General features: G+C 46.1%; 1 long non-coding RNA gene across 2 annotated transcripts; it reads right to left on the bottom strand.

The window, feature by feature from the left end:
• Window positions 1-2,322: 2,322 nt before the first annotated feature.
• On the bottom strand, window positions 2,323-7,459 carry LOC134041258 (uncharacterized). Of its 2 annotated transcripts, XR_009932975.1 has the most exons (4): window positions 7,364-7,459; window positions 6,228-6,510; window positions 4,470-4,586; window positions 2,323-3,568 (listed from the first exon to the last, which is right to left on the bottom strand). It is a non-coding gene; the product is annotated as an uncharacterized LOC134041258 (long non-coding RNA). The 2 variants fall into 2 exon arrangements; XR_009932976.1 differs by lacking the exons at window positions 6,228-6,510; window positions 7,364-7,459 and adding an exon at window positions 6,547-6,893.
• Window positions 7,460-9,366: the final 1,907 nt, after the last annotated feature.

The following is a 9,366-nucleotide window of genomic DNA, read 5'->3' as shown; positions in this document are numbered from 1 at the left end:
CTGCTTTGACCAAGACACTCAGTACAGGCCCTCAGGAGCCAAATAATTTGGGATTTTAGAGGTTAAAACACAAGCACCTTAGCTTTCTTTGCTGTGCCAGAGCCCAGCAGCTGTCTGCCCGTTTCCCAGCATGATCCATCACCCATGGGAACCACTGCTGAATGAGGACACATTTCCACACTGCCCTGTGCTCACTGCAGTTTGACAAATGCTTATAAGGAGCAACTTACATAGAACCCATTGTAATGATCATGCCTTGGGGCTGAGTCCTTTCTTTCCAAGCAGAAGCAGCTGAAAGTATCTATGGAAACTATTTCTCACTGGGCACACTGGTGCAGAGAAATCCAAAGGCCTTTTTTCTCTGTGCTTCTCAGCCTGCACACCCTCACTTACACTCCTCTCAGCCTTCTGGTTTATGAATCACAGAATCATGAAGGTTGGACAAGATGTCTGAGATCATCAAATCCAACCATTAACCAGCACCACTGTGCTCAGTATGCAACTATTATGCATAGGACAGCTTAGGGCACCTGCTGCTGAGCAATTTGCAGTTGGGGGATTATTTTCTGGTCCTCAGTTGAGCAGGTTCCCTGGTGATGGGGCTACAGAATGAACAGGAAGAATAATAAAGGCAAAATGCAGGGCGTTCACCCTGTGCAGCCCAAGATGAGGCAGCACACAAGAGAAATCCTAACTCTGACAAAGTCAATGGTCACCTGCTCCTACTGCATTAAGATTTTGCCATTTTGTGGGTTTGTTTTTTTGGTTTGTTGTTTGTTTTGTTTGATATGGTTTGGTTTTTTGTTTTTTTTTTCTGTATGGAACTGGGCAATCTGTTATGCCAGGAATGGTGGCTGGGTTTGTTTTGCAAAACACAGCTAGGAATGTCACAGTGCCTGCCTTCCATGTAGGCACAAACAGCCTCAGTATAATAATGTAAAAATCTCCTGCTGCTAAGCTGTACCTATATAGAGTTGATTTCACTGTGTCCCTTCACTTGAAGACTTGCTGAAATGCAGCTGTTAACCCTAAGGTGTATCTCCTTACAGATCTGAAGAGTATACACTGGCTCAGTAATTTTGTCATTTCATCTGGGAAAGATCAAGTCTGGAAACCTTTTTTTCCTCTGTTCTCTTTAACTTGGTAATTACACTGTCCGTGAGAAAACAGAGCAGAAAGGAAATTGCTTCTAAAGGACATGGTAATAAACGTGTCACGTATATCACTTAGCTGGGTTGTGTTTATTATTAACTCAGAATGGAAGAAGATTCGAGCCACAGTGCGGGAGCATGATGGACTGGTTCTCCCGAGAGTGCAATTCCAGACTGCACTGAGTATCCCACATTTGCACCAAGGGGACCCAGCCCATGCCGTGCACCTCATTAGCTGAGTCAGGGACCTGGGAATCATATTTCTGCATACGTTTCTCCACGGTTCAGCAGCAGAGAATTCCCTAACATTTCCCTCTTTGATAATTTCCACTGACTGAGGATTCAACTAATTTTAATTAAACCAATATGTCCTGAGGATAACTCCTCTAACTTCACACTAATGCCAGCCAACAGAGATGAAAATCCTCATTGTGGAGACTCCTCCTTGGGAGTTGTCAGCTCAATGAACTTCAGCTGTGAGGTTCATCTGTAGAGATGAACCTAAAGATGGTGGCTTGATGGTGAATCTCAAACAGGACTCACAGGGTACGGAACGCAAACCCTCATAAATTTCACTGTAACCAAGATTTCCCCTTTATGACTTAAAAATTTATGTATTCAGAATAGGTATGTTATGCTGCTGCTTTAGATCGATTCCAAGTTGTAAAATAGAGACAAATGTGCTAAACAAGTAGCTACTTTTCTTGTGTTTCCCACTACTTTGCATAAATGAAGTGGCAAAAAGCAGCTTGGATGTGTAGTTGAATCTGGCCAAAGGTTGCCCAGAATTTTCTGTTGGAATATATGTGTTCCTATATAGACAGACTATGTATGGGCAGCCAAGCAGCTGGGCTTTTGGCTAACGCTGGAGCTAGAGAATTGTATTGTGGATATCCTTAGTTTTTAGCAAAACCTGAAGCAGTCCTGCTCAGAGGTGTGAAAATCAGGCAGCTGCAGCAGGGCATGCAGTGCAGACATTGCTGGGCTTTAAAAATGTGGGGAGCCATCCCAAGGCAGTGAAACATCACTCAGATTTAGGAAGGACTTTCAGGTCAGCTGTGTTTAGGTCACTTCACAGGGGTGAGTGCAGGGCCAATGTTAGGTGAGGAAACATGCTCTGATGGGGCTGGGTCATAGTGACAGTCAGATCAAACAGGGCAAGTTTAGTCTCTATGGCCAGTCTTGGGGCAAATACTAGACACCATTTTAAAAAAGACACACGTATATTTATGTCTCCTCCCTGGTCACATGAAGCACATCTCTCAGGGCATATATTTTGAAAGCTGTATATTGGCCTTTTTTTTTTTCCCGCCTCAGGAAATTACAAAGGTGGCATCCATTCACAAAATCTCTTTCTGCCTTATTTAAGTTAATAAGCTCCACCAAGACAGCAATTATTGTCCTGTTTGGCTGCTGCCTGTATCCATTATGTGTGTGTATATTATAGTTATTCATCAGCAATCTCCTTGGAGCTATACAGTGACATAGGATTATGACATTCCCTGCTCCCCGAGCTTGCTATACCAATTACAAACAAATGATCAGCAACAAATAGAGCTACAAAGCCTCTGATACAAGGCAGACAACTTTTGAGCAGTGGTTAGGGATTCAAATAATCAAACTGGCTTGTCAGATTATCAGGACCTTGAATTTTTATATGATCCATCAGAAAAAGCCAGTACTTTGGTTAGAGCACATTTGATGCACATTCCTTTGAGGATGATAGGACTTTTTCCCTCTTTGGTTGTTTTGTTGTTTTTATTTTTTTCCTCTACATATGGCATTGGTTTTAAAGCATTTAAGTGATGATTATCCCTTATTTTCCTACTTTACTGGTAACAATGAATTGTGGGGATAAACAGAATATATGCAATAGTTAAAAAAAAATAAAAGCACATTTCTGAGCTAAGAAAATGAACTGTGGAGCAAAGACCACAGCACAATTACACAAGATTATTCACTGATAGAAGTAAGTGCTGTGGCAGGCAATTATTTCCAGATTCTACCATGCAAGAAAGGCAAACTGTTTGCTGGAGAGCATTCATGAGGGTCAGATGATGGAGGGAAAGGCCAGGAAGACAAGAAGGAAAGCTTTCACATCCCTTTTTCAAGCTGTCACATGAAAGAAATGGCTGTAGTAACATTCAGTGTATATGAACAGGGGGATGTTCACAAACTGCCAAAACGTCCCTCAGTGGGGAAGAGAAAGGAGGGAGAAAACAATTATCATGAAATAAAACAATAGGAGATTTGTCACCATTTTGTGTTATTTTTGTCATCTGGAGCTCTGGGGAGAGAAACAAGTTGTGTCTATCCAGCGTGTTCTGTCCTGGTGCTGCTACTGTTACTGCACAGACTCCTTAGGTGCTGCTGGTGAAGGACATCCCAATGTGACTGCTGGTGATAAACCTCAAGTGCTTGGTAGCAACAATGAGAAACAGAGAGAGCAGAGTTAGAAAAGGTCTTAGACCTGACTCACCACCACATGAGGTAAACAAGAGTGTTAAAAACATGTGCCCTGAGCCCCATCCCAGCTGCAAAATCACCTGGGCTTGTTCAGAAACCACACTGGTCCTGGTAGCACGTGTGCATACACCAAATTAGCCACATGTTCTTACATACTTCTGCTGAGCTGAGACTGTTGCTATTTAGTGTTCAGCCCTGAGTCAGTGGCTGCAGGACCCCCAGATGATGGCATCTGCCCTAGATGATGGGCAGAGACCAGCCCCTTGGAGGGTCCAGAGTTGTTGCCCCACATTGATGGAGGGGGGACCTAAAACATTTCTACTAAAGAGCCAGGGTGGTGAGGTGGTTCTGGACCTGCTGGCTCTGGACCATATACCACCATCCCAAGGCTCAGGCAAGCTGGAACCAGTGCACCACTCCTGTGGGCACAACAGCTCCATTAGCTCAGGAAGCTGCTGGGGATTAAATGAGACTGCAGAGAAAGCTCCTCAGGAAATGCAGCCACTCAGGCATAAGAAAGCGGGTCCTGCTATCTACAAATAATGGGCTGAAAAACAGGAAACAGAGGTCAGGAGAAGACAGCCAGTTCTCATATGGCAGCATGATAGCAATGACCTTCCATCGGGGTCTGGGTCTGTGCAGTGACCTCGGCTGCTCAGTCCTTCGTAAAATGGCCTGGAAAAGGGGTGAGGAGGGAGGGGAGAGAGTTGGCCACTGATAAGGAGCTGTCTGAGGACAAGGACAGGCTGTGAGAACTGCAGACAGTGAGGGGGTCAAAGGGCCGATGAAATTTAACACATAGAATTGCAAAACTAGATATTTTGAGGGGAGAAAAAAGAGTCCTGGACTCACATGGGTTCTGCACAGACCACTGCTGGTCCAGAGCCAGGTCCTGTGTTTAGTGTCCACCAAAGCACGAGCTCAGCCCACAGCAGCAGCAGCCAAGAAAGCAGGTCAAGCACTAGGATCCTGCAGAAAGTGAACAAAGATCTCAGAGCCTGGCAGGGGAAGCTTTACAAACCCTGTCCTCCCTCCCTGCAAAACATGCAGCCACATCTGGAGATGGATGCTGGGCTGGGTGTGAAACCAGTCTGACCCACACAACCTGGCCTTCTCCATCAGCCATGCTGTCACCTCAATGCACATCCAGGGTGGGAGGTGTCTGCACCACAGGTGTCACAGACACTGCCTTTCTCTCTCCACGCCCAGTAAAATGAAAAGATGTGCAAATAGTATGAAAAGGAGGCCCCTATGCCTTTCTACAAGGATAGCTCCATCCCAGTCAATAACTGATTTTTTTTCCCAGCCCTTAACAATGGGATATGTAACGTCAATACCCAAAGCAAACACCAGAATACCAGTCTTGGGAAGGTCCATCACATTCCTTGTTTGCCAGCCAAAAGCTGGCCTAAAAAGCACGTAGCAGTAGGTTTATTGCTTTTCGGTTGTCAATAACAATCTACATTAGTTACAGCAGAAGTCACCTGGCCATGGAGCTATGCCATGGGGCACCCTCTGTCTCCTGCCATCTTTAGTCATACTTTAGTCACAATGCAGATCTTATTGCAGGGTTACTGCAAGAAGCTGGACAGTTTGCCATGTGTTTTCTTGCTACAGCTTGAAATAATTCTTGGGGATGTGTTATATCCTGAAAGCTGAGACAGCCCCAGACCAAAGCAGCCAGTGAGCTGGCTTCACTCTCATTTCAGGAACCGGTTTGTGTGTCACAAGCAGGCAATTTACACCAAAACACTCAAGACTGTGCTCACGTGGGCTTGAAATAAGTAGTGCTTGTCACAAGAGGAAAGGGGTTTTTGCTTTCATCTTAGATGATCTTGCTGCTTTTCCCAAAAGCAGAAAGTAGCACCCTGAGTGCTACCTCAGGGTTTGGTAGCACATTGTACCAAGATGTCAGCAGACTCTACCCCCAGGGACAGTAAGGAATAGGGCAGCTGGGAAAGCTGTGGGGAATACACAAGGAGGGTGCAAGGGACAGGCACTGGGGACCACTGGGGACATGCAGGGGGTTTGGTGGGACGTGTGAAGAGTGTGGGAAGCATGTGGCACACAGAGACACGTAGGTACAAAGGGACAGGTGGAACGCAGGGGAGGTGCACGTGGGGGCACAGGAGACCCATGGGCGTGTGGTGGGTACATGGGAGCATGGCAGGACATGTAGGAGAACACGGAAGGACAGGCGTGGGAGGGCAGCAGGACACACGTGGAGAAGTAGCGAGAGATGGGGGCACATGGGAGAGCATGTGGAAACATGGAGGATATGTAGGGGTTTGGGGGCCAGATATGGAGTGACACAGGCAGCAGGAGGAATGGGGGTCACAGTGTGGAGACACACTGGAGATTGAGAGAACCCACAGGTCTTCTCTAGGAAAGTGTCCTCATCTCCCATGGGGCCCCCCAGGGTGTCCCAGTGCCATAGCCTGTGGTGGGCAAGGGGATCCAGGGGGATGTGCACACTTTGAAGGGCCAGAGGAATGAGCACCAGCAGCCCCTTCTGTACCAGCCCTCCTAGAAAAGGTGGATGTGATAGAATTATACCCAAAAAACATAGATAGCACACATATATGTAATTATGTGTGCATATGTACTTACAATTAATTAATATATGTGAAATAAGAAACCAGTGATGGCCAAACAGTGCAAAACCCCCACCCACTGAAGAGGAAAGAAAGCCCAGCCCCGGAGGGTGGAGGGTGGTGGGGGCATTAGGGGAGCTCTCTAAGGGTCACTCAAGTATGCTCCCCTGGAGCCTGGAGAAGGCAGGGCTTCTTTTCCCCAGATGTCCTCTTCAAAAGGGAGGAAAACTTCCTGCCTGTTCATTGCAAAGTGTATCTCTGACCCAGTGAAACCAGCAGAGGAAGCATCAAACCACACCCTGCAAAAAAAAAACAAACCCGTGTGAAAAACATACCCGTCTGTATCTGTACACAGATGGCTCAGGGGAATGAAGGCTTTGTGGCTGAAGGATCCAAAACCTCCCCTGTAGCCCTGGAGGTTGCGCCCAGGCTCAGGCTCTGGCCCTGCCCCATGGGCTAAGAGCCCATCCAGCCACAAAGTCTCACCAGCTCACCAGCACTTGGGCTGCCAAAGCTGGCAATTGCCAAAAGCTGGTTTATGAAAGAGAGCTTTTAATTACAGCCTTGAGTCAAAACCCATTTACAGTTCTTCCTTGAAGAGCTAAACCCACCAAGTAAAGGAGATAGGTGGAAAGTGCATGGATGTTCTCCTTTCCCTTCCCTCCATCCCAGCAGTGAAGTTTTCCCCAGGAAGGGAGGAAAGGAGATTTTCTAGTGTCCCAAAGGGGTGGAGGGAGACCCACAGCCAGAATTTTCATGTGGACAGGCATCGTGGTAAGTGGGACTCTTCCTCAGATATGTTTGGCCACAATCCAGCTTTACTGTTGAATCATCCTCACCTTTCTGAAGACAAACTTTAAAATAAGTATATTACAGCTCTTGGCATTTCCCAGTCCTTAGGCAAAACTTGTTGATTTGCTTTTGTTACAAAAAAATGCAACTCAAAATCAACTATTACAAGTTAATTTAACCCACAGCATTCCTACAGCCTGGTGCCTTTCTGATAACAGGGCGTGAGGGTTTGGGTGGATTTGTTTTTCTCGTGTTTACTTTAAATCAAGTCAGTCTGTTTTTCTCTTTCCCTTCTGCCGCTTGTTGGTGTGTGAGGCAGCATTTTTGCTCCAAGTGCCCATGGCTGACGGCAGGACCTACCACTCACAGCATGAACAGCCTGGGATTCTCTGCTGGTGCTCCCGTGTCTCCTCTGCTCACAGCCCCAAGCAGTTCCAGGTCTCACCCCTTAGGGTTAAGGTGATGTTCCTGCTGAGTTGCCTCGTGCTGGTTAGAGGGACTTGGCACCAAAATTGTGTTTGGAGCTCAATTTCCATGGTTGGCACCAAGCAGACGCATTGCCCTCGGTGGGAGGGGGACCGATGTGGGTGACACCCCTCAGGCTGATTGCTCTGAACCTCCTTCCTTGCTCTGCAGCTGCCTTGGGGAGGTCAGCAGGGACCTGCCCCAGGACCTGCCCTGGTTGGGGGGGGTGCCCAGGACAGGGGGGAAGGAAACAGAGGTTGTTGGAAGGCACCAATGAGGCTGAAATTAAAAATGGCAAGGAAAAAGAAGAAGAAAGGGAAGGCAAAGTAGAAATTCAGATACTCTCTGGAGCTGGGGGATGGAGTCAGTGTGTTACTCAGCCTTTACTCTGCCACTGTTAAGCTCTACCCACTGAACGAGTCCAATTGGTAATTATCAGTATATGCCAGCTGTTATTTCAGTCGTGGCAACATCTGCATTTAGAGAACATCTGTTTTTTCTGTGAAGCTGCAAATACTATATTGGTATTTAATGGTTTTGGTTTGTTGTTTTGTTTTTTTTGTTTTCTTTTTTTAAATCTTCAACATGTTCTGTAATACTATGCTAGCAGTACACATGGAAACAAAATTTACCAGTTAAAAATTACTATAAATTAATGAACTTCTCCTTTCCAGGTCATTCCCCAGCCTCAGAGCCCCGCCTCATGCTGCTTCATTGTACTCACTCAAAATAAACCCAATAGAAGCTGCAACATTTTAGCACATTTCACATAAGGCTATTCCTGGCACATGCTGAAAAGCAACTATTTTAATGGGACTTGAGGGGAGTGGGGAAACCATTTAGCTGGTTGTTGGGAGGAGGTGCCTGTATCAATAGCAACTGAAGCATCTCTACAAGAGAAAAAAACAAGAAACCTCCTGAGAGAGAGATGCTATGAGTTGTTGAGGCTTTCAGATCTCAGGGCATCTTCTATTTTATTTATAGCTCCTCTGTGACTAAATATTATTTTTCAATTACTATATTGTGTTTTTTTCAGTTAGGCTTCTTACCCTTTCTTCGAAGCAACGTGACCACATAGTAAACTGTTTTTGAGGAGTGTTTGCTGTTTGAGGTTACAAAATGAAACCACAGAGTTCCTTATCTTGTCCTTCTGCATCTGTTTTTGCATGAGCTAACAGAGCAAAAGAGCAAAGCAGTAACAACTGAAAACTCCTTATTCCCCTCTCCCCACCCATATTTTTGAAGCCACTGGAGAAGTCCCCTGTAGGATCCAGCTGCTGACTCTGATTTTTTTTGTCTGCAGACCAGGTAGGAACATGCTTCTGAAGGGTGGACAGTGAGTGAAAGCAGGAATGTGGAAAGCTGTCACCATCCTGGCATGGATTCCCCTGAAACTTGTGGTTATGTCTTAGGAAACAGCTCTGGAAATAGCATTAAAGTTTGTTTTGCTGCTTTTCCTCCCCAAACTTTGAGCATTCAATATTTAATGGCTACTAAGTCTTGATAGAAAATATGTCTGGACATGAAAGCTGGTGGGAGTTTTGCTGGGTATTTGGGGTCCCGGGCAACAGTGCAGGGGGTTTGGTGGGCTGTTCTCCTGAAGGTTGCTATCTGGTGTTGGGAGGGCAGCGACTGTCACTGCTGCCATCAGGAATAGCTTTAATCATTCTCAAGGGAAGACTTTTGGGTGAGCCCCAGTGACAAAATCTGCCCCTGTATTTATAGTTTTAGGTTACAGGCTCATTAGAGACTTCTAGCAAGGATGAGCTGGGACACATTTTCAGGCAGGGATGTGGGGTTTGGGGGCTGGAGCATCTGGTCCCTGGGCTGTACCGTGCTCTGCTGGTACCTAGAGGTCTTTCCAACTCACCCAAGCTTCCACAAACCTTTAACTGCTT

Source organism: Cinclus cinclus, chromosome 2, assembly GCF_963662255.1.
Source record: "Cinclus cinclus chromosome 2, bCinCin1.1, whole genome shotgun sequence".
NCBI classification, from domain to species: Eukaryota; Metazoa; Chordata; class Aves; order Passeriformes; family Cinclidae; genus Cinclus; species Cinclus cinclus.
This window is presented reverse-complemented; position numbering and strand designations above follow the sequence as displayed.